This window comes from Phasianus colchicus, chromosome 4 (assembly GCF_987193195.1).
Source record: "Phasianus colchicus chromosome 4, bPhaCol1.hap1.1, whole genome shotgun sequence".
Lineage (NCBI taxonomy): Eukaryota > Metazoa > Chordata > Aves > Galliformes > Phasianidae > Phasianus > Phasianus colchicus.
Genome location: NC_143439.1, coordinates 69,149,912 through 69,171,316, shown reverse-complemented (window position 1 = coordinate 69,171,316; position 21,405 = coordinate 69,149,912).

Below are 21,405 nucleotides of genomic sequence, written 5' to 3'. Positions count from 1 at the left end.
GGAAGAGAATGCTATCAGTAGTAGTCAACGTGGATTCACCAAAGGGAAATCATGCTTGACCACTCTGATATCCTTCTACGGTGTCATGATTGACTGAGAAGATTGAGGGAGAGCAGTTGATGTTGTGTACCTGACTTCAGCAAGGCTTTTGACACTGTCTCCACAATATCCTCATAGGTATGAAGGACATTATGTAAGGTCTGAGAAATATCTGAGAACTGAATTTCATCTTGATTACTCCAATTTATTCACATAATCTGTTTTATTATCTTAAAGAAAAGCCTCTGTATTACCTTAAAGCTTTTTTCTCCAGATTTTTGTACGCAGTATTTCTCACACCTTTCTCTACTCCATTAGCTGATATCATTTCTTCTGGTGTTTAACCTTTCACTGCTATCCAGACAACAAGTAGATTTAGTATTCACTGATGCTGATTTCCTGTCACCAGTGACCATTTAAACCAGTTTAAGCGCCTTCAATAATCAGACACCTGAAATACCCACGCTACAGAAATTTAATGGTTTGAGAGCCAAGATTTTTTATACCTTCTAAGTGCACTTTAACATTCTTTATTGCACCAAGTATGAAGCTAAATTTACCAAGTTGCATAAATCTCTTCCACCTGTGCACACCATGAAAAAGAAGTCATTAAAACAGAATCACCATGTCATACATTAAAACTACTTGAAAGAAAGTATAAAAAAATGAGTTAAAAAGCTGAGCTTGGTGCTTGGATTTTAGTACCTTGGACAAGATGCATTTCTACAAATTTCAGACAGCTGTGGTGCTAACACCCATCCTACCTAAATTCCTTTTAGAGGTTTAGAAATGTGTCCTTGCAGGGGAAAATTCACGTGACCAATTTTGAACACACATTTAAGAATTAGGTGATTTACTCCCTATCAGTGCTTTCTCTTTCCATTGACTGAGGACAACATCAACGATCAAATCAAATGGAAATTTTCACGTTGTTTATCTGAAGTTAGGCAGGATGAATTCCATAACTACGTTTATATTTAGAAATATGACATAGAACCTAACCAATAAGCAATAAAGTACAGGTCCCATCTTGCCACTCTTGGTTTATCAGATGAAGAATTATTAAATGTCTATTTTTCTGATGAGCTGAGTGCTTCCTGTGATGAAAATCAGCATCATGACACAAAGTCTTCTTGGAAAACAGTATCCTGACTCTTGAAATCAATCTAGCTCTGCATCCACTCAGAATAATTTTTAAACTTGGTTTTAGCAGAAAAATTTTCCTGGCTGCAAGCTTTAATTAAGCACTTTCATATGCTTTCCTAAATCCATATTCTTAGGCAGTATTCTCAAAAAAACTTCATTTTTGAAATCTCTGTTGGCTTTACTCAGAAACCTTTGTAACAACTGCCTTTGGTTATGGTGATTATGCTTCTCTTTCTAACTTTCTAGTTGCTTTTCTCATTTCTCTCTGTTCAATAAAATTAAACAGATCTGGCTCAAATATAAGCCTTCCTAAATTACCAGTCTTGTGGGCTGTTCTGGGTTTCTGCTGAGAATATTTAAAGTAACAAGAAAACCATGAAAACAGATGTAAGCATAAAAAATTGGCAAAACGTGTTTCTCCTTTTCATCTTTCAGTCTCCATGTTGGTGACCTACCTACTTGGCAAAGTTCATCCAATAGTTCAAGCATTCTATCCTCAGAAGGTTCTTTTTTTAAATACAATTCCATATATTTTGGAGAAAATGAGCCTGTGAAATTAGCACCATTCTGGATAGCAGAAAAAAGGAAAGAAAGAAAAAAAAAAAAAAGGGAATAATCATTTAAAGGCATTTGCAAATGTTCCAGGAACATCATTACATATGTATTTTTAGTCTTCCTACTGGCAGTAAGAGCAGTGTAAGACGGATTTGCATTTCAAGGCTGGAACCAACTGAATTTTGCATGGATCTGATAAAAACATCAGGAGAACAACGAGATAGTCTGGCATGCACACACATTTCCTAAAATGACAGAAAAATGAAAATTTCAAGGATGCATTTCTACTCCTCCCTCTTCAAAGTCCTTCTACTTAACATTCCTGGAATATGCTGCAAATATGCCTAACCTATTAGTAAAACTCATTCATTTCTACATATTTTTCCACATAATTGCTGGATGAGGACTGTACTGGTAGGAGTAGAGATACCGCACAGATGCTCAGTAAGAGCACTCAAAAAGAGTTCAGATACTCAAAAGGAGATACCTTTACATTCAGCAAACACAGATTTTTGCAATACTTACAAATGAGATTTCTCTGTGGAAATCTTTTCCAGTTACAAAGAGACCTGTTTTTCCAAATTTGTTGTAGCACTTAATTTATTACCAGCTCCCTACCGTAAAGGTGGATCAAGGGGATACAACATGGCAGCTCCTAAGGTCAATTCCCCGTGGGCTTACTGTGCAAATTAAAGGTTGCAGAGGGCTCTAGATTAAAATGTTCTGCTTAAAACATTCAGCAGTTCTCTCTGGAAGAAACAGTCAGGTGAGGAAAAAAAAGGATCTCTCACATCTCAGATAACTTCTGGTTTCTTTGCTCTTCATTGCACTTTCAAATTGTGAAGACTCTCAAACTGCATGATGGCAGAAGAGTTTTTCTTTTTCACACTGCTTTATTTTTGTATGAAAAAGACAGACACAATGAAATGTCCCTTAGAGACATTTTATTCTTGCAAATAGTTTTGTTTGATCCCAATTATGTTAGATTGAAAGTATGTATCATTCTCTGGAAAAAGCTAATGCTCTTGAAGTACTGGAAGATAAAAAATATTCTTATTTCTCAAAGAAAAGGTCAAAGGAAATAAAAAGCTTATCTGAATATAAAGTAAATACTCTCATTGGCAGTGAAATATACTACTTCTACACAGCCATTACTGTGGTAGCATGCTTAGTCTGGCATGTGATATTTCCAAAAAACCAAAAAATTATTGGCAAAATTTCCTAATCTAGCTGTTCTGCAACTTTTTCATGTTCTCATATGTCAAATTTGGGCTTCAGTCCTGTCTTTCCCTCAGCAAACCTACCAGTGCACTGCCTCTGCATTCATCCAAGCATGCCTCTTCATCTTTCCATCTTTCTCCAAGCTCCTCCAGTTAGCTAGGAAGCCAGACCCAGGGCAAGGGAAGAGCAGTCTTCATCTGTGACTTGTTCTTGGCTTCCCTGCTCAGCCAGTGCTGGAGTGCTGCCTGGCTTCAATGCTTGAGTGATTCTGGAAATGCTCGTAAAATCTTTTGCAGTATCCCAGACCTGGTTATATTTGAGATCAGCCTCCTCAGGACCTACTCCAAGATGTAAAGTGAACTGCAGCACAGAGCAAATAGTAATTCTTTAGGACCAGGCAAGACCATTTTACCCTTATTCCTTTTGACTTGATAACCTCACTATCAGTTTCTCTTTTTAATGTCTTGCTCAGGAGGGAGTCTCCAAATGGAGACTCCAAAATCCACCAGCCTTTTATAAAGAAAGGAGAAAGAGGAAAAGTTGTTTATCTTAACATATTAATTTTATCCCTGAGGAAGTATCTATCACCCACCCTGCCCAGGCCAGATGTGAATCCAGCGAGAGGGATACGTTGCATCTGATGCAAAGGAAGAAGAAGGGTTTAGGATACAAATCTGTAGCAATCTCATCTTCAATGCCTCTAGTAAACGTCTTCAAGGTTATTAACTTTATGATCACCATGATATCCTGTGGCAATAAATTCCAATGGTCTTAATTATGGTTTTACTGCAAACATTATTTTGCTTTCTGGTTTAAAACATGTTACCTCTCAATTTCAGGAAATTTTTTCTGATCTATTTTTAAAATGTGCTAACATGATTGCTTTAGCTACTTCATCTGTACAGCTTGTTTATACACCTTCCTCATGTTCTGGCTCATTTTTTTCCCATGTAAAGGAATAACTTCACTTTTTAATAATTGCTGCCACAAATCACAGAAACACTCATATTTCTGTTGTGTCCAACCATAAATGTCATTCAAAGCGAAGGAGAATTTTCATCTACACAGTTTTGTATCATTTTTATTATTGTTATTATTATTCTCCATTGCTCTCTGTCTGCATCCTCGTAATCTTATTCAATGCACCTTGCCTCTAAAATTAGCACTTCTCACTGCATTATTTATAGTGACTTACATATTTTCTACTGGAGTTGAAACAGTTAATGTAGAACATGCACAGCCACTAGCATGAAATGAACATGCATATTTCAAGACACTATACATTATTTTTGTATCTGAATACTGAATTTCCTCTGCTGTTTATTCAACTTGGGAGGCTTTTTCTGCCAAGATATCTCCTATGCTGAAAACCACAGTGGTTGTTACCTGCATATTTCTCTCTCCTTTGATTACCATCTTTTGAAGATTTCTAAAATGTCTTTCAACCAACATCATTTTTAAAGATGCCTATTTCAGCTTCTCTACTGATAGCTTCTAGCCGTGATAAAAAATGAACGTTTCCCTGTTCTTTAATGAAATACAGAAGGGTTTCAGCAAATTGCCCTCTTTAGACTAATGCTTCTGCTTGCAGCAGTATGCTAGGATACAACAATAAGTTTGCAGACCAGGACAAATATATTAATATTCTGTGACTTTGCATTATTGGTGCAAAGCAGATGTAAGCCCAGATCAGCTGACTTGTTCAGGCCATGTCTAGAGACTTGTATAGTTTCCATGGTTTTCGAAAATCCTGAATAGACTGGTACCAAGCTATTTTCAAAATCTATGGTATAGAATTTAAATATTATTCCTCCAGTATAAGCTATGGATTTAAGCTAACTAGCCATCCTGGTGTGACGACCTCTTCATCATTTGAGGGACGTGTTTAGTGGGCACGGTGGGAATGGATTGATGGTTGGACTACATAATCTTAGTATTTTTTTTCCAATCTTTATGATTCTATGATTCCTTGATCTATGATCTCCTGAGCTGAATTTCTGTATCATCAAGGTTTTTGTACTGTAGTCTGAATGACCTTGCAACACCTTTTAAAAAACAAATCTCCTTGCTTTTTAACGAGTCCCAGCAAAATACTATCCACAGGCTATCGCCTTTAATAATGTAATTTTCACCTTAATTTCTAGGAAATTCTCCTCATCCTTCTTTCAGTGTTTAGAATGGAGGGGTCTGCAGAGCTTGTGCTGGTTCAGAAGTGATATGAGAGTAGAATAGAACTGTGTTTGCCATTCACATATTAGCTGCATACATCAACCCTTATCAAGATGTTCATTTTTCCAATCTCTGACAACTCCAGACTGAAACCATAACAGTGTCAGGAGGTGATCAGGACAGAATTTGACTTGCTTTCAGTATCAAAGCTTGCAGGTTTTTTTCCATTAGAGCTACTACTCATGAAAAAGCTTGAAGAACACATTGGCTGTTAGTCTATGTAAAATAATGTTAAATTTAGCTACAACCATGTTTGTATTTTGGGGATATTTACTTAACTTAATGAGGAATGTGATCAGCTCTAATGGGAAAGTGCTCTGTTTTCATATGTGTATGCAAATGTAAGTAATTAACGCGTGCAAATGAAGAGTAGGTGTCCAGGGGAAGGTTGCTGTTTGCTTTCTATGACTTGTGCATATTAACTATCAAAATAAGATTGAAAAATGGTCCTACATTTTTTTTTTTTATTCCAAGGTTAATGATACAATTCAATTAGCATTAAAAAGGCCAGTCTTGCATTACAGCTTTGGCGAGCTTCCAGAAATGTTGTACAAACCCATAAGCTTTGCTGATCTCAGACCTTTAAATCCTGCATTTGACAAGGAACTGGCCTTTTTCAAGAAATGGGCAGCAGATCTGAACTTGTGTATATCTGATCTGGACAGTATTATCACCACCAGGATTAAATTCAAGGTTCAAGTAAAATTAAGCGAAGTTTCCAAATAATTTAATTGCAGACAGTCAACTCATACTTGAGTACCTGAGAGTAATTGCCCACATAAGACCAATTTGAGTAAGGAATTTGAAGAGCATTTCTAGAAAAACGGCCCCCATTTGAGTCATTGTTCCTGAAATCAAGGACATTCCTTTAAATGCTTGTATATAACTGTCTAACTTGAAACTCCAAGATTAGCAAATCTTGCCATGTTATGAAGTTTTATCTGTGAGCAAGCATTTACCTCCTATGATCTAGCTAATGTCTTTGATTACATCAGTTGTGAGCACACACATTCTATAAAGGAATTTAAACCATCAGATGTGATTCAGTATGGAGCCTGCAGCCTATTATACACACTAGAGATACAAGACAAGTGCCTGTCAGAAAGAGACTGTATTTCAAACAGTGTAGAAAAAAATCAAGGGAAATCAGGGAGGGTTTTAATCAGGGAGTACATTTTAATATTTGTTTTTTTCTACTTAGATATTATAATATATATATTATAATATATAGCTATAACATTTTTTACAGTAATTTAGACTGAATTCTGGTCCAGACAGCAATAAAACTTTACTATCGTGAATAGCAAACAAACAACAAATAAAACAAAGAGCTGATGATAGAGAAAAGTTCATAAACCTCTCTCAGGCTGCTGTCAACAAGCTGTGAGGAACTTGTTCAAACCAAACCCTCTCTCAGCTCTTAAAGTTATTGGTCCAAATTGAACCTTATCTTCTGACATGACAAGTTCATTGTGCAGTGACAGCTTAGTATTTTGCCCCTCACCATGTTAGAGCTCCTGTGGAGCCAGATGTGCAGTGGCTGAGCAGATAGAGACATCTGTTCTGAATCATGCAAATCTGAGAGACTCCACTGTACATCTGTCCCAGACATCACTATTCATTGAAAACTTCAAAACCTGAAGATATAGATTTCCCTTTGTCCAAAGCAAGCATTTTCCTCACATTTTCATCCTTCTGTTTCCTGAGCCAATACGTTGCCTATTGGCCAGAGCCCCAGGATTAGTGAAAGCCTTATAAGTAAGAAAGGCACTAGTAGATACAAATACCCTTTGGAGAGGCATAAACAAGCCTTTCTGCTTCATTGGGTACTGTGCCCATTTACAGACACGATAGATGGAAAAAAAAAATGAGGTCCATGTGAAAGGAATCCTGAAAGGAGACCTGAGAGTGATCAAGCTGTTCACTTGAATTGTTAAGCTAAACAAAGGAGGATGAGACCAAGAGTGATCATGAGACTCCAGCTTTAAGAGAGAGCGAAATTCCCGTTGCACAGGTACAGAACACAGTCAATAAAATCTATCAGATATGGTATGGAAATTGTTGTCTTGGTCTTGAGAGAGAGAAAGGGACTAGATGACCTGTAAGAGCTCTTCCAGAGCACTTCCTCTCCATATATTTATGCGACATCCTATAGTCAGATGAGCTGACATCCCAGAATGCCAAGGAGAGAAAGAAGTAAATGGATTTGCTCATTTTAAGATAAGTCTTAGGGTAGACCTTAAGGCTGTGATCAGGTTTGTAGTGGGTGGGTTTTCTTTAGAGAAGGCAGAGCCAGATGCTCTTGAAGTGTGCCACTAAAGATTACAGACACAAGTTCTTGTTCAAGAGCAGGAAATTTTGCCACCGTGATGGTGGGCAAGCATTGTCATAGAGACCAATATGCCTCAAAGTTTCTCAAAACTCACCTTGCTCAAGACCCTGAGCAAACTGACATTACTTTTTCAGTTTCTCACAAGACTGTTGTGGTCACAAAATGATTAGAGAGGAGAAACCAATATACAAGGGGAATTTGGCACTGTAACCATCAGCACTAGCTATCATTAGAAGTTAGATGACCACCTCAGGGAGTTATTATCACACAGGATAGCAAAGCACCTATGCATCTAACAGCCTGCTAGAGCACCGAGCCAAGAAAATATGTCAACAGGAAGGATTTTTTCTTCATTTTAACCTGTTTTTTTTGCATGGACGAGGACATCTCTCTGAGGGCTGCAACTACAGAGCTCTGTATTATTGTAATTTAGAGCTAAAGAGCAGGAAAACATCAGTTAAGTAATTATTTTCTCCCACAACTGACTATATACTTTACCTTAGATAGAATCATAGAATCATTGGGCTTGGAAAAGACCTCTAAGGTAGTCTAGTCCAACCAAGATAATTACGGGGTTAAAGAAAGAAACAGAAAATGGCTATAAAAAGAAAAAAAAAAAATTAGATTCCTTCCTTACCCCCACCTAAATGTCCTAGCCAGCAGGCTAAAAAGTCACAGCTCCCATCCCTGGGAGTCGAGCCTTGCTAACTGCAAAAGGCTGTGGTTGAGTACACTTATCACAAAGGTCATCTACACTAAAGGTACACATCAGCAGCCTTCAAACAGTAGCAGCATTTAAATCAGTCTCCCAGGAGATGAGCAACATAACTTTAATTTCCACCTCAGTACAAGGAGATAAAAAGCTACATTCCACATGCAAGCTTTAAGCACCAGTTTATGGGATATTTTGCAAGGAAGTAAGCTTCCCTCTTTCTCTTAGTGTTAATGCCATGAGGATGAATAACACCCCTCAATCTGAAGAAATACCTTTTTGTTTACTCCTTGGGACAGGTGGAAGAAAGTACTGTTCTGTTCTCAAGATTTATGTCTGGATTTTATATATTCACAGGTGATAGGATAAGACAAAGTCAGCTGTGGCTCTAGTGAAGCAGAAATATATCCTAAAGGCCAAACATGAACATATGATATTTAATAAGCATGGGTCACACTTTCTAGCTCAGTATAATAAAGTGAGCCAATGCACTGCATTGCGTCAATCTGCCTGAAAGGTAACAATTTCTTTCTTTTCAGGACTTACATGGTATTTCCACCCTCCTCAAATCCAGCTTAGTCAGTAAAGAATAAGCTGCCTCTGTAAGACAGGAGCTTAGCTTAACTTTCTTCATTAAATATTTAGCCAGATATCCTTTAGTATAAGATTTGCAGACAAACCCTAGAGAGAAAAAACAAACCACCTGCCAAACAGGGATCACAACCCATGCAAGTCATTCTCAGGCAGAAGCTTCTTCACAACTGACATGTTTTTTTTTCCCCTTTAGAGTGAATAGACTTCTACCACTGTCTTAAATAGAATAAAGAGTCAAGCAAAAAGCCTCATTACAGGATGCTTGGATTTAAAAATTCAGCAGGGCTCAAGTCAGCATCATTGCATATGTTAAAAAATGTGCTTGTCAAACTAAACAGTCCTTTAAATCTATTAAAATGTTGAAAACATATTGCAAATCCACATGAAACAATTATATTTTCCTTAATGAATATAAAGGAAGTTGCAACCTGGTGAAAACCAGGGAGGGTAACCCTGGCTGTGCCATATTCACGTCACTTCAATTGTGCTATGAAATGTGTTAGGTAAACCACACTCAGGAATATTTAGGACAAACTGCTTTTATCTGAAAATAAAAGTGATGCTCAAATCAGACTATGCTCAGTTACTGTGTCTCATGGAGTAGGTGGGAATTTCCTAATATCCATCAGTTTGTTTGTGTTTAATCTTCCAAGCATATCGTGATTTTTTTTCAAGTGAGTTGTTTATGATATAAGTCACACCTACTGTATTCATATATCTTGTATCTAGAAATAGAGACTACAATATTTGAAGTAGTAAAGACCTCTATGGACAACTCACGAGCAACAGGTCTATCCAAGCATGTAGAGTCTGTGCAGCAAAAATGCTTTCCAAAATCATCGTATATGACTGTATTTTCAGCATTGGGCTACAGGAGCTCCAGCTAGCTGCCATATATACAAAACTTAACTATGAAGTTTCTCTAAATGTGTGATCATGCATATATTCTATGATTTTCTCTTATATTTTTCCCTGAGGACAATTCTCAGTAGCATTGTAGAGGAAAGCATAGTTATAAGATAGTCTTAAAATGAAATTCTTAGGGCTTTTATCATCTCAATTGTACATCAATCAAGTTCGATTTCCAGTTAGGAGTGAAACACGACCACAGTTTGCAATTGGAAACTTCAGTCTGATTAGCATCATAAATTTATTCATGATTGTGTAATTAAAAGTGATTTGCATCCTGTGATCTGTAAGTACTGAGAAGTCTATGGAGAGCTTCTAGGGGCTTCTTGGCTCAGGACATTTGTACTTACTGCATAGGGCTCATAGCTCCAATGGGAAACCTTTAGGTGTCTACAAACAAGATAAAGAATATCAAGTATTAACTAGTTCTCAAATAGCTCTTTCTCCACCCAGTTGTATAATTATAATGTAGCAGGATGCTGTACCCTCATTTGGGGGATATGGAAATATTTCTGTTTTCATGTATGCTATATATGTAATACACATGATATGCATTTGTGATATTAATGTTATATTTGTATGTTACATGTATTATATATGCTGCATGTCTTGTGGTTTATTTATCCATTTAGACTCCTGGTCATTCCCTACACTTGCAGAATAATTTTGACTTGCAGCCCTTTGCTCCATGTTGAGACAGAGGTTTATCCTGACTAGCTGTAAACAATAGTGCTTCTGTTTCATCTACATCACTTACTGCAATGTCTGAGTTTCCCTTGGGGAGCACTGTCACACAAACATTATTTGGGTTTAGCACTTAAATCCTTGTGAATGTGGTTTATAAAGCACAAACTGCAGGTACTGTAGCATAATACAATGAGGCACTTCGAGTCATATTGGTGTTTGACCGCATCTTTTAATAACTGTTGGTTGGGTGCACAGAAACTATTAAACACAATACAGCCAGATTTTCTTTTCTGCAATAACAAAAGGCCCTAAAATGCTCACATCTAACAATTCATTACATTGACTTTGCTATGGTTTAGGGCAAAGAAGCCCAGTAAAATTTGGAACAAAAGCAAAAAGACTTAAACTGGTGTTATCACTACCATCTGAAATCCCTTCACAGTGCTCTTGCTAAATGCAAGCAGCACAATACCAGACAACATCTACCAAAAACTCTCATAGAGAGGTTTAGAAATGCTGCTGTGTTGAAGTGCACTTTTTTTTTTCTTCCCAAAATCAACAGGTATTTGTACTCTTATATAAGAAAACAAGTCCATGGCAACAGCTTATACAAGTGTACATTTTTAGGAGCACTTTTCATAGAAGTGATCAAAAGCAATTTTCAACTAATAAGAACTTCTGATGGGAAGCAGGTTTCTTGAGTTTTATACATACTCTCGATTGTTCTCAGAAAAAAAAAAAACAACCCAACAAAAACAAAACACCTCTCCTAAAACTAAAATACGATTGCTCAGAACAACAAAACATTTCAGGTGGGTTAAGAATCTCTTTCTCAGTTCTAAGGTTCTTTTCCACTGCTGATTTGCATTAACGCGACTAATTTCAAAATACGATGCATCTTAAAGGATGTTGTTGGCTATTTGTTCTCAAAGGAAAAGAAGCTTTAAAAACCGTCAAACCTGAACAAGAAATTGATATTCTTCAACAGATTTCTTTCTCTCTCTCTCTCTTTTTTTTTTTTTTTTAAAGCAGAGTCTTCACAATAAAGATTCAGTATCTCTGAAGATTAGCTTCATGAACTCAGCTACTCTCAGTGCATTAAGTTAAGCAGGAGCTAAGTCCTCAGATAAAGAACTGCATTGTTTTAGTACAACTACTTTGGTCTTCTCAAGCATGACTGATTGTGAAGGGGCATTTTAGCAAGTCTTCCTGAATCAGAGATTTGGATGTTCCCTTTGTTTGACTCTCCACTTAACCCAAACCCTCAGATTTTGTTGCAGTAGACCAAAATTATTTTAAAACATTAAATGAGTAAATGAGAAATGAATGTATGAAAAGGTAAATCAATTTGAAAGGTATTATGAACCTGAAGCTTGGCTCCTGCAGCGTGAAGTTTCCAGAACAGCCACGTTCTGTATACTTCTTATTTATTTTCTGAGAATTTTTGTTATTGCAAGGTTGCCTCTTCAGGCTTTTCTTCAGTTACTATGAGAACAGCAGTTCCTTTCTATTAAAAAACAGATCTTCAAAAACATCATTACATTCCACAATTTGATGCTCAAAGAAGAAAACAATAACCTGATATTGTAAAACATTTGATAAGAGTCAACAAGTGACTCAGCCCAGTCTCAATATGAGTTTTTCTTCAAGAAGGTCTTGAGGAAGCTAAGCTGTGGGACAAGAATCTCTCATTAACACGTGTTGAAAGTCAGACAATCTACCACAAAATTAATTTCATTTCCTGTCTTTTCAACTTCAGGACAACAGCCTTAGAAGGTAGTCTGTAAGGACACACTGATTCCATGGTATCATTGGCTTTTGAGGAAAGCTAGATGGAACATCCCATGTCTAGCTTTTCACCAATGAGCAAGATGAATCTCATCTAGATGAGAACATCTGTTTCACATTCATTATCCTGGTCATCCAAGGGAAAGGATGAGTGCATACTTCAGCGTGGATGTAGAAATCGCCTTCATAGATGCAGGATAAAGGCAAAGTGGGTGAAGGACAGATCACATCAAATTACATTTATTGCTCAAAAATGACCCTCCCCATCTCTATAATCTATCCAAACTGAACATTCCTTGGTAGATTTACATGAACATTCCTTGGTAGATTTACATGCCTTTTAAAGGTTTTCAGAACAGACTTCCCACAGGCTATAAACCTTCGTTAATCAAACACATTTCTCCAGTGCAAGAATTCATAAACCCAAAAGTACACTAAGAAAAGAACTTGAAAACAGCTGCACAGAGCCAGATATAAAATTCATCTAGACTAATACCTCATCTATAATACTGGACGGTGGCAGATCCTTAGGGAAAGTGTATAGCTAAGACGTTTATAGTTAAATCTTTGCCCTGGCAAATCCCTCAGGCTGTCAGTGGTTTAAGGACTTGACACTGCAGTTAATAGCTCCTAACTGATATATAGCCTTTGAAAAAGTCTAGTCGGTTTTTGAGCTCATTCATTTAAGTTTCCACAACTTTCTGAGACAATTTAATTATGCTATCAGTGAAGAAGTAATTCGCTCTGTTTGTTTTGAATCTGTTGCCTGATAATTGAAATGTGCGTACCTAGTCCATACATGTCAACATAGGAAGAATAATGATTTTCTGTTCACTTTTTGAATATCATTAATTGTTTTCTACGTGTCTGGTCATGCCCATCTCAGCCATTGCCAAGCTAAAGAGATTATTTTATACAGACACTGTTACATACCTTCATCTAGCTTTGCCATCTTTGTGTGAGTGGATTACTTGCATCTTTTTTTCCCTCCTTCTCTAATAGCTGTTTTCTGGTAGTATAATTCTCAAAAAACAGTTCATATGTAGATTTACAAAGGTGGTTTGTATCTCCATTCACCCCTAACCTTTTTGCCTTCTAACAATTTCTAAGCACTGCATCTGTCTACAGTATCCCCAGGATCCTTGCTCTGAGCAACAAAAATTAACGTAGAGCCCATCACAAAAAAAAAAAAGAGAGAGAGAGATTTTTGTTTTTTTTCTTTTCATATGGGTTTATTTGCTCTTAGCAATGCTTAATTTCATTTGTCATTACTTCTTCCAATCAGCCATGCCACGGTTTAAATAAAAACTAATCTAAAGCAATGACATTTGGTTCTTACACTGCTTCTTCCAATGTCCACTAAGGTTAGCGGAAAGAATTAGATGGGCTTTCAGCTGGACACAGATGGTATTAGGTTGCCATTTATTTTATAACATTTTCAAAGAAGAAAACCACTTTTGAAATAGAAATGCTTTCCAGCCATGTTCAGCAGCTGAGCTGCACATTCTGGAGATTAGAAAAGGGCTGTCTCACCCACAGAAAAGCTGAATGGCAACACCACAAAAAAGAAAGCAGTACCACAACACAGTTATTCAGATGCATTTTAATTCAAATGAGATGGGGCTGCAGAGAGGAAATGCTGAAAGCCACAAAAATAGAAATTTTCCTCTCTCGCTTTAGTGTAATTTAAAACATCAAATCATTTTTAATGAGTTTTAGTGAAACCAAATCTTGGCTGTGACATTCTTTGCCAAAATTTAGCCTGAAGAAAGTTTTCAAAGTTGATTTATAAATCCCATAATAGAGATTGTTGGTGGAAGTAGTGAGCTGCAACACCCAAATAGGATATAGTGTTAAAGCCTCGTATTCAACTTTTCATCTGCCAAAAGTCTTTGTAATGTGTATTTTCACTGCATCCCAATGCGGAAACTATATGAAGCATTGTCTTTATAAAACTATGACTTAATCATTTTCTAACATTTTGCAGTTTATTAAAATCAAGAACAAATTATTGATAGAAAAATGTATAGAAGAAACTATGTACCACCAAGATCTCATATCAATTAGAGAGGTCTAATTTACATTAATAAACATCAAAAAAGTTCACTATGCTCCTTGTTTGGAAGGAGAGCTTCTTGACTTCTGTTGGATAGGTTGTTTGTACATTAATTTCTCTCTCTTGCATAAAATTGAACAAGATCTTGAGGCTTTCAAATTATCAGTGCAGACAGTGTTCACCTATAATCATGGTGTGAGATTATTAACTATTATGGAAAAAAATTAGTAATGATTAAGTTACATTAGCCATTTTTTTCCTATCATCCCACAAAGACAAAAGAACTACGGACAAAGAGAGACAGAAAGCCTTTTCATAGCCCTTCATTCCAGGCCTCCTTTTTTCAGGCATCCATATGTGTTAGTAATGACACAAGTTTTGCAAACATCCAATGTAGTCTGCAATGCTGACTTATTGATTTCTACGTCAAGAATTCACCCAACACTTGGGACCTTTTGCTCCAAAATGTAATTTGAGGTATAAGTGAGGTCCATTGTCTCACAGCCTCTGGTGAGGTCAAGGGCACAGGTACATCATGTCACAATTCCATGGATTACTCATCTGATATGTACACTGCACTGCACCATTCCCCACCACACGCTCCTAGCATCCTTACATCTTTTAATTCTATGGTTGCCTAAATATTCTCACTTTCTTATCCAAACAAGTTTTATCACAGTTCTCCTAGTTCCTGAACGTATCACCTCATACAGATTCTACTTACCTCCAGGATTTATCACTCCTTGGGAAACTTTCGTCCACTGACTCTTCAGCACATACATCTCCTCTCCTCAACCTATTGCTTTCTTGCAGTTCTTTCTCTATACCAAACTAGAGACACATACGGAATCACGGAATGGCCAGGGTTGGAAGGGACCTCAAGGATCATGAATCTCCAACCCCCCTGCCATATGCAGGGCCACCAACCTCCACATTTAATGCTAGACCAGGCTGCCCAGGGCCCCATCCAACCTGGCCTTGAACACCTCCAGGGATGGGGCATCCATAACCTCTCTGGGCAGCTGTTCCAGCACCTCACCACTCTCTCTGTAAAGAACTTCCCCCTGCCATCCAACCTCATTCTTCCCCCCCTCAACTTAAAACCATTTCCCCTTGTCCTGTAGTTATCTATCCTTTCAAAGAGTTGATTCCCCTCCTGTCTGTAGGCTCCCTTTAGGTATTGAAAGGCTGCAATTAGGTCACCCCGCAACCTTCTTTTCTCCAGGCTGAACAAGCCCAGCTCCCTCAGCCTGTCTTCATAGGGGAGGTGATGCAGCCCCCTGATCACCTTTGTGGCTCTCCTCTGGACCCTCTCCAACAGCTCTCTGTCTTTCCTGTACTGGGGACTCCAGACCTGGACACAGTACTCCAGATGGGGCCTCACGATGGCAAAGTATAGAGGAACAATCACCTCCCTGTCCCTGCTGGCCACCCCTCTTCTGATGGAGCTCAGGATACCATTTGCTTTTTGAGCTGCAAGAGTGATATACAATTTACATAAACTCAAATAACAAGAACTACTTGCTACAAGCCAAGAAATAAGAATAATTTTTGTACCTGTAGGAATTTTGGATGGGAATTGCTTTACTTCTACCTTTTGGCATTAGCCAGTGTTGGTGCCCATGTCAGAGCTGGTCGTTTAAGACTCACAGAATATCACAGTAGAGATGGCGACAGTATACATTTTAAGCATCTACTCACAGTGAGATAGAATGTGCTGAAGGAGCACCTCTTTGTCTCCATTGGCTGTGGAGGGATGATCAACAGCTGTCAGAGATAACTAAGGAGGTAATTATCTGCTTTATAAATACCTCAGGTCAGATGAGCTGCCTATGTCCTTCACTTCCTTTCCCCACATAAAGTACGCGAGCAAAAGGACATCATGATGTGACTGCCCTGCACTGATTTGAAGAAGGCAAACTCCCTGACTAATAACTTGACTCTTGATCAATTAGTTAATAACAAGCTGCAGCTGTCATCTTTCTTTGTAAGAATTTCACCATTTTCAAGTAAATGCTGTCAGTACAGCCTTTAACTCATAAAATCTGGTTCAAAGCAACCACCACTGTAATTATACCAAGACAAAACAGAGAGAGCAGTTTAGTAATGTTCACAATAAAAATATCTCCAGGGAACTAAATGAAGAAAGTTTTTATTCTGCACAGAGCAGGACCAGTGAAGGTTGCTCCAGATTTTGAAGAAAACCTCAATTTTGCTTAACACACATGGGTGATGGCAGTGGCAGGGCTACTTTATGATTCTGTGGTTTTCTTTATGTACTTTCTACTCTTGTACGTCATTTTCAATGAAATCTGGAGTTCTGTTGAATAGTCCTACCTCCATTACTGACTTGCTGGAATAACTGAAGAGGTCTTCTAACCTCTTTTTATTCAAATATCCAATTTATGAAATAGAACACATCCTTTTACCTCTATAAAGTGCTTTGGGAGTTAAGGGATTATTATCATTACATTCAACCCAAATCCGGAAGCTCAAAACAATCAGTCCTGATGTTGGTGGTCACAGTAGAAACCACAAAGACTGTTCCTATCAAGAGCTCATGTTAGAGACTATAAATGAAAAAATAAATCTAGGCTTTTTTAATATATTCTCCAGTTTCCCTCTCTGCTCAAGAAATAAAAGAAAAAAAAAAAAAGAAAAAGCAAAAAATAAAAAGGCATTTCAAAGGTTCCCCTTGCCCAGAGCATGGAGATTGAAAGCGTGCTGTTCAACATGGCTACAGTTCCCAAGCTAGAGAGAGATCAAAACTGCAGTTTCAGTAGCACTTCCCTACAATAAAGCTAATCACATTAGCCACTTCACAAGAACAAATCTTTCATTCCTGTTTCACTTTGATTATCCTTTTTCATTTTTATCTATGATCAGCTATGGCTTCAATAAAATCCTTAGGTACAAGGAAAACAAGGCATGTCTAAGATGAGACTTCAAGGTGGGTGCCCTTGAAAGATCACCATCCTACAGGATAGGCTCAACATTTGCAGTGTTTCATTTACCTACTTAAGCATGTCTTTCAGCATCTAAAGTGTCTTGGCTTGGAGGAAGCCCTTGTTTTGAAACTCCCCTCTTCATCTCTTTGAGAGAAATAGATGAAGGAAAAAAAAAAAAATAGGCAGGAAAATATTTCGGTATTCACTGCTCTGGTTTTGTGAATGCAGGGAATGAAGAAGTTGGATCTGATATTGCCTGAGCCCTGCTCAATAAATGCCAGTACGTGGAGGGTGGTGACACATTGGAACAGATTGCCCAAGGGGGTTGAGGATGCTCCAACCCTGCAGGCATTCAAGGCCAGGCTGGATGTGGCTCTGGGCAGCCTGGTCTGCTGGTTGGCGACCCTGCACATAGCAGGGGGGTTGAAACCAGATGATCATTGTGGTTTTTTCAACCCAGGCCATTCTATGATTCTGTGATTCATTAACAATAGGACATAGAAGACAGGAGGCAGCAACACCTAGAAGACAAGGAAACTGTAAGTATTGTTAACATTTGAATTCAGCTATATGATCCTGATTCTGCACATATAGTTGTCTGATGAAAGAGTTCAGATGGCTCCAAATAGGATCACTCACTGACAGTGAGGCCCCTGTTAGTCCTTGCCAACTAATGCATAGTGCTTTGCATAGGCATTCATTATTTTCTATGTTGTTAAGAATCAGTCTTCTGATTTTTGGTAGACTAAATGCAAAGAAGCAGTTTAAGATAAATGTAAATATGCCCTGCATTTAAGACCAGTTTTTTTATTCCACATCAGCAATTTCACATAGATTAATGAACAAAATATTTTGGCAGGTAGCATCTCAGGTTCCCTGTCCTCAAACTATCTGCTTTCCTGACTAAGTGGTGGGGAGAGAAAGGAAATAAAAATTACTTTAGAAGAAATGAAGAATGAATTCCCATGCTCTGAAAATACTTCCAGCTTCTGGTATGCATGGCACATCAACCTGGTTTGTTGTCCCCTGAAGGAAGCTATTTATTCATGGCAATATTAATCAGTTTTTTCCATTGTTTTCTTACCCCTTCTCTCCCCAAATCGTTCATTCTCTACCTCCTTCATTTTAAAGGCATTAAGCATAATTTCACCTAAACAGTCAAAATATGCCATCAGTTTCTTTCTGCACTCTCATACAAATGCATACCTGAGGAAAACTGTACAGGATTTAAGAGGACTCACTCATGATATAATTGTTTACCTGGATTAGTGCTCTACAAGCCTGAATGAAAAGAACAATTCTCTTTTTCCCTTTTTTCTCTTTTTTTCTCTTTTTTCTCTTTTTCCTCTTTTTCTTTTTCTTTCTTTTTCTTTTTCTTTTTCTTTTTCTTTTTCTTTTTCTTTTTCTTTTTCTTTTTCTTTTTCTTTTTCTTTTTTTCCTTTTTCTTTTTCTTTTATCTTTTTTCTTTTTCGTTTTTTTCTTCTTTATTTTCTTTTTCTTTTTTTTCCTTCCTTTTTTTCTTTCTTTTTCCTTTCCTTTTTCTTTTTTTTTTTTTTCTCTTTCTCTTATTCCCTCTTCCTTTCCCTTTTCCTTATTCTTTTTCTTCTTTTTTTTCCCTTTTTTCTTTCTTTTTTATTTTCCTTACATTTTTTTTCTACAATTACAATTGCAGTTCAGAGACAGAGATTCACTGTTCATGAATAATTAGAAAGTGCAGCACGTTGTTGAAGGAGCTGAGTTTGCAGAGAGATGTGAAAATCTCAGATTCTGTGATTCGTGTGGTTGTGGGCCCACAGGTTTCTCCTTTCTCATTATCAGTACAAAGGTTTCAGTAAGGGTGTGCTGTCTGGCTCTCTTATAGCAAGGTAGAGGGATTTGCAAAGCTCTTGTCGATGCTGTAAGTCGAGGAGTGATTTCAGTGAGGACTAGAGGAAGTCCTAACCACAAAAGAGATCAGGCATGTCATGGAGGGAAAGGAAGAGATTTGCAGATGGACTTCACTTGCACTGTGAAGGAAAGTCAAAAAGCTCTGGGCCAAGTCTAATGCACAACTGGCAGAGTGGGAGTGCAGTTTGTTCTGGGAGTGCTATGCTCGTCCTGTGATGGGAGAGGAAAGCTAGATAAGCACATAAGGGATATGGTCCTATAGTTGCCATGGGAAAAAGTTCTGAGCCTACTCCAAGTCCATCCCTGTTTCCTGTCAGAAAGGAAATAAAGAGTATGCTAAATTTTATTTAAAAGAATGAAGAACCAAGTATGCTATTCCTGAAAAGCTTAAATCTTGTTTTTCTTGTTTATTTCAATAATTAATTAAAAATAAAATATTTATGTTTTATGTATTCAAAAATTACTAGTAGGTATGAGTAAAAACAGTTGAAATAAGCCTAGATGCCATTTTTAAGAAAACAAAACATGGAAGTATCTTCAACATTACACAAAGCATAGTACACTCAGCACAAATTCCTAAATATATTACAGCTACAGCGTGCTCTGTAATTATGCCACATGTTAGAAAGTGTAAGAATAATAACAAGTCTCTCTGCATGGAGAAATGCAGTATGACTCAGGCATCTGGCAAGGGTTCACTGCTGTGATATGATAGACCTGTCACCTTTTGATATGTGATGCCAAAGAAGAAGAAAGATTCATAGCTCAATAGCTCCCTTCTCAATCAATTCTAATTAGATTTAGAGAGGTTGGATGTGGAGGGGGAGCCACCATATGCTGGTGGCATCTGAAAATACACAGACAAATGCAATAAAACGTTACTATTTCTGTGTTGAGATCTATCTGCTGCCCTTTTTCCACTATACATTTTATCAAGAGGTCAGTGTGAAAAAAACCAGCAATTAACTTGTCTATGACTAGTCTTAGATCAACTGTCTTAGCTGAAAATCTTGCACATCTACACAATACATGCATTATTTTTGACTACTAGGGCCCTGATCCTGCAAGTGCATGTAGGTTTGTTTAGCCTCCCACGTGCAGATAATTAAGTTGATTTCAGGGGGTGCTGTTTTCACCATTAGCATGAAACATCTGCTTTATGCTTGAAGAAGCAGCACCCTGATTTTCCTTTCCCAATAAACCTCATGACACACATAATATTAACTGACAGACAACAACTGTGTAAAATTAATCCACTCCATATGTGTTTGCAAGGCTACGAAAGAAAAGTGATAGAAGAATGTAGTTTTCAAAAATCTATCAGGCAGGAGCAGTTTCACAGGAGATTCATAAACCTTCTTATGAGCAATGTAAAACGCTTTGTCAGGGCGTTTGTACCATGCACATCCCTAGGGTAATCCTCATGTTTAATGAAGGAATTAAGAAGGAGAAAAGGAGGAAAGAAAAACAGCATGGCAAAAATGTCAGAAAGATCCCACAATTAAGGTGCTGAGCTTTGATTCTGTGTTCTATTCACTTTCTCTCTGCAATGGCAAACACCCTTTGTAACCTTGGGAGTTACTTTTCTACTGACTATAGAGATAGCACTCATTATTGGAGCACTGAATACCTAAATAGCAGCACTAGCCCCCAACAATCCAATGGAAAGCATTAATCATTTCAAGAGGATCTGTGGAAGGATGTGAAGATTTCTACTGCCACCTTCCAATTGGTTTTAAACCACGCTTTCTCACACAAAGAACAGAATAAAGCTCAAGTAAGCAATGCTCCTGGCTCTCCTATATTTCATAATAAGAAATTTTGCAAGGCAGGTCTTCCTCTCGTTGGTTGGTTCCTTCATTTACTTTGTTTAATTTTGTTTTTCAAGAAGAGCAGAAGTGGTAGACAGGAAGGATGGAAGGCTTGAAGACACGAAGGGAAAATAAGCAGTACACGGAATATGGACATTTTGGAAATGTGATGCTTTCTAGTGGGGGCACAAAGCAGCAGATTGAAGTAGCATAATTGCATCATAAGCCTTTGGAAAACAATATGCAACGATGGCAGCTCCGGACTGAGCAAGAGAGGCAAGGTCAAGTTGCATGAACAAAACCTAACTGTGGCATTTACTGAGTTTTACATATTTTGACTCTGCAGGCATAACATTTGTGATTCTGATTATTTTCTATTGTTTATATGAAACACATGCAACCTGAACATTATTCACTAGTAGACAGCGTCGAAACGCAAAACGGAATGAAACCATGTTGGCAATACACTTTTGCTTGGGGAAAAGATTGCA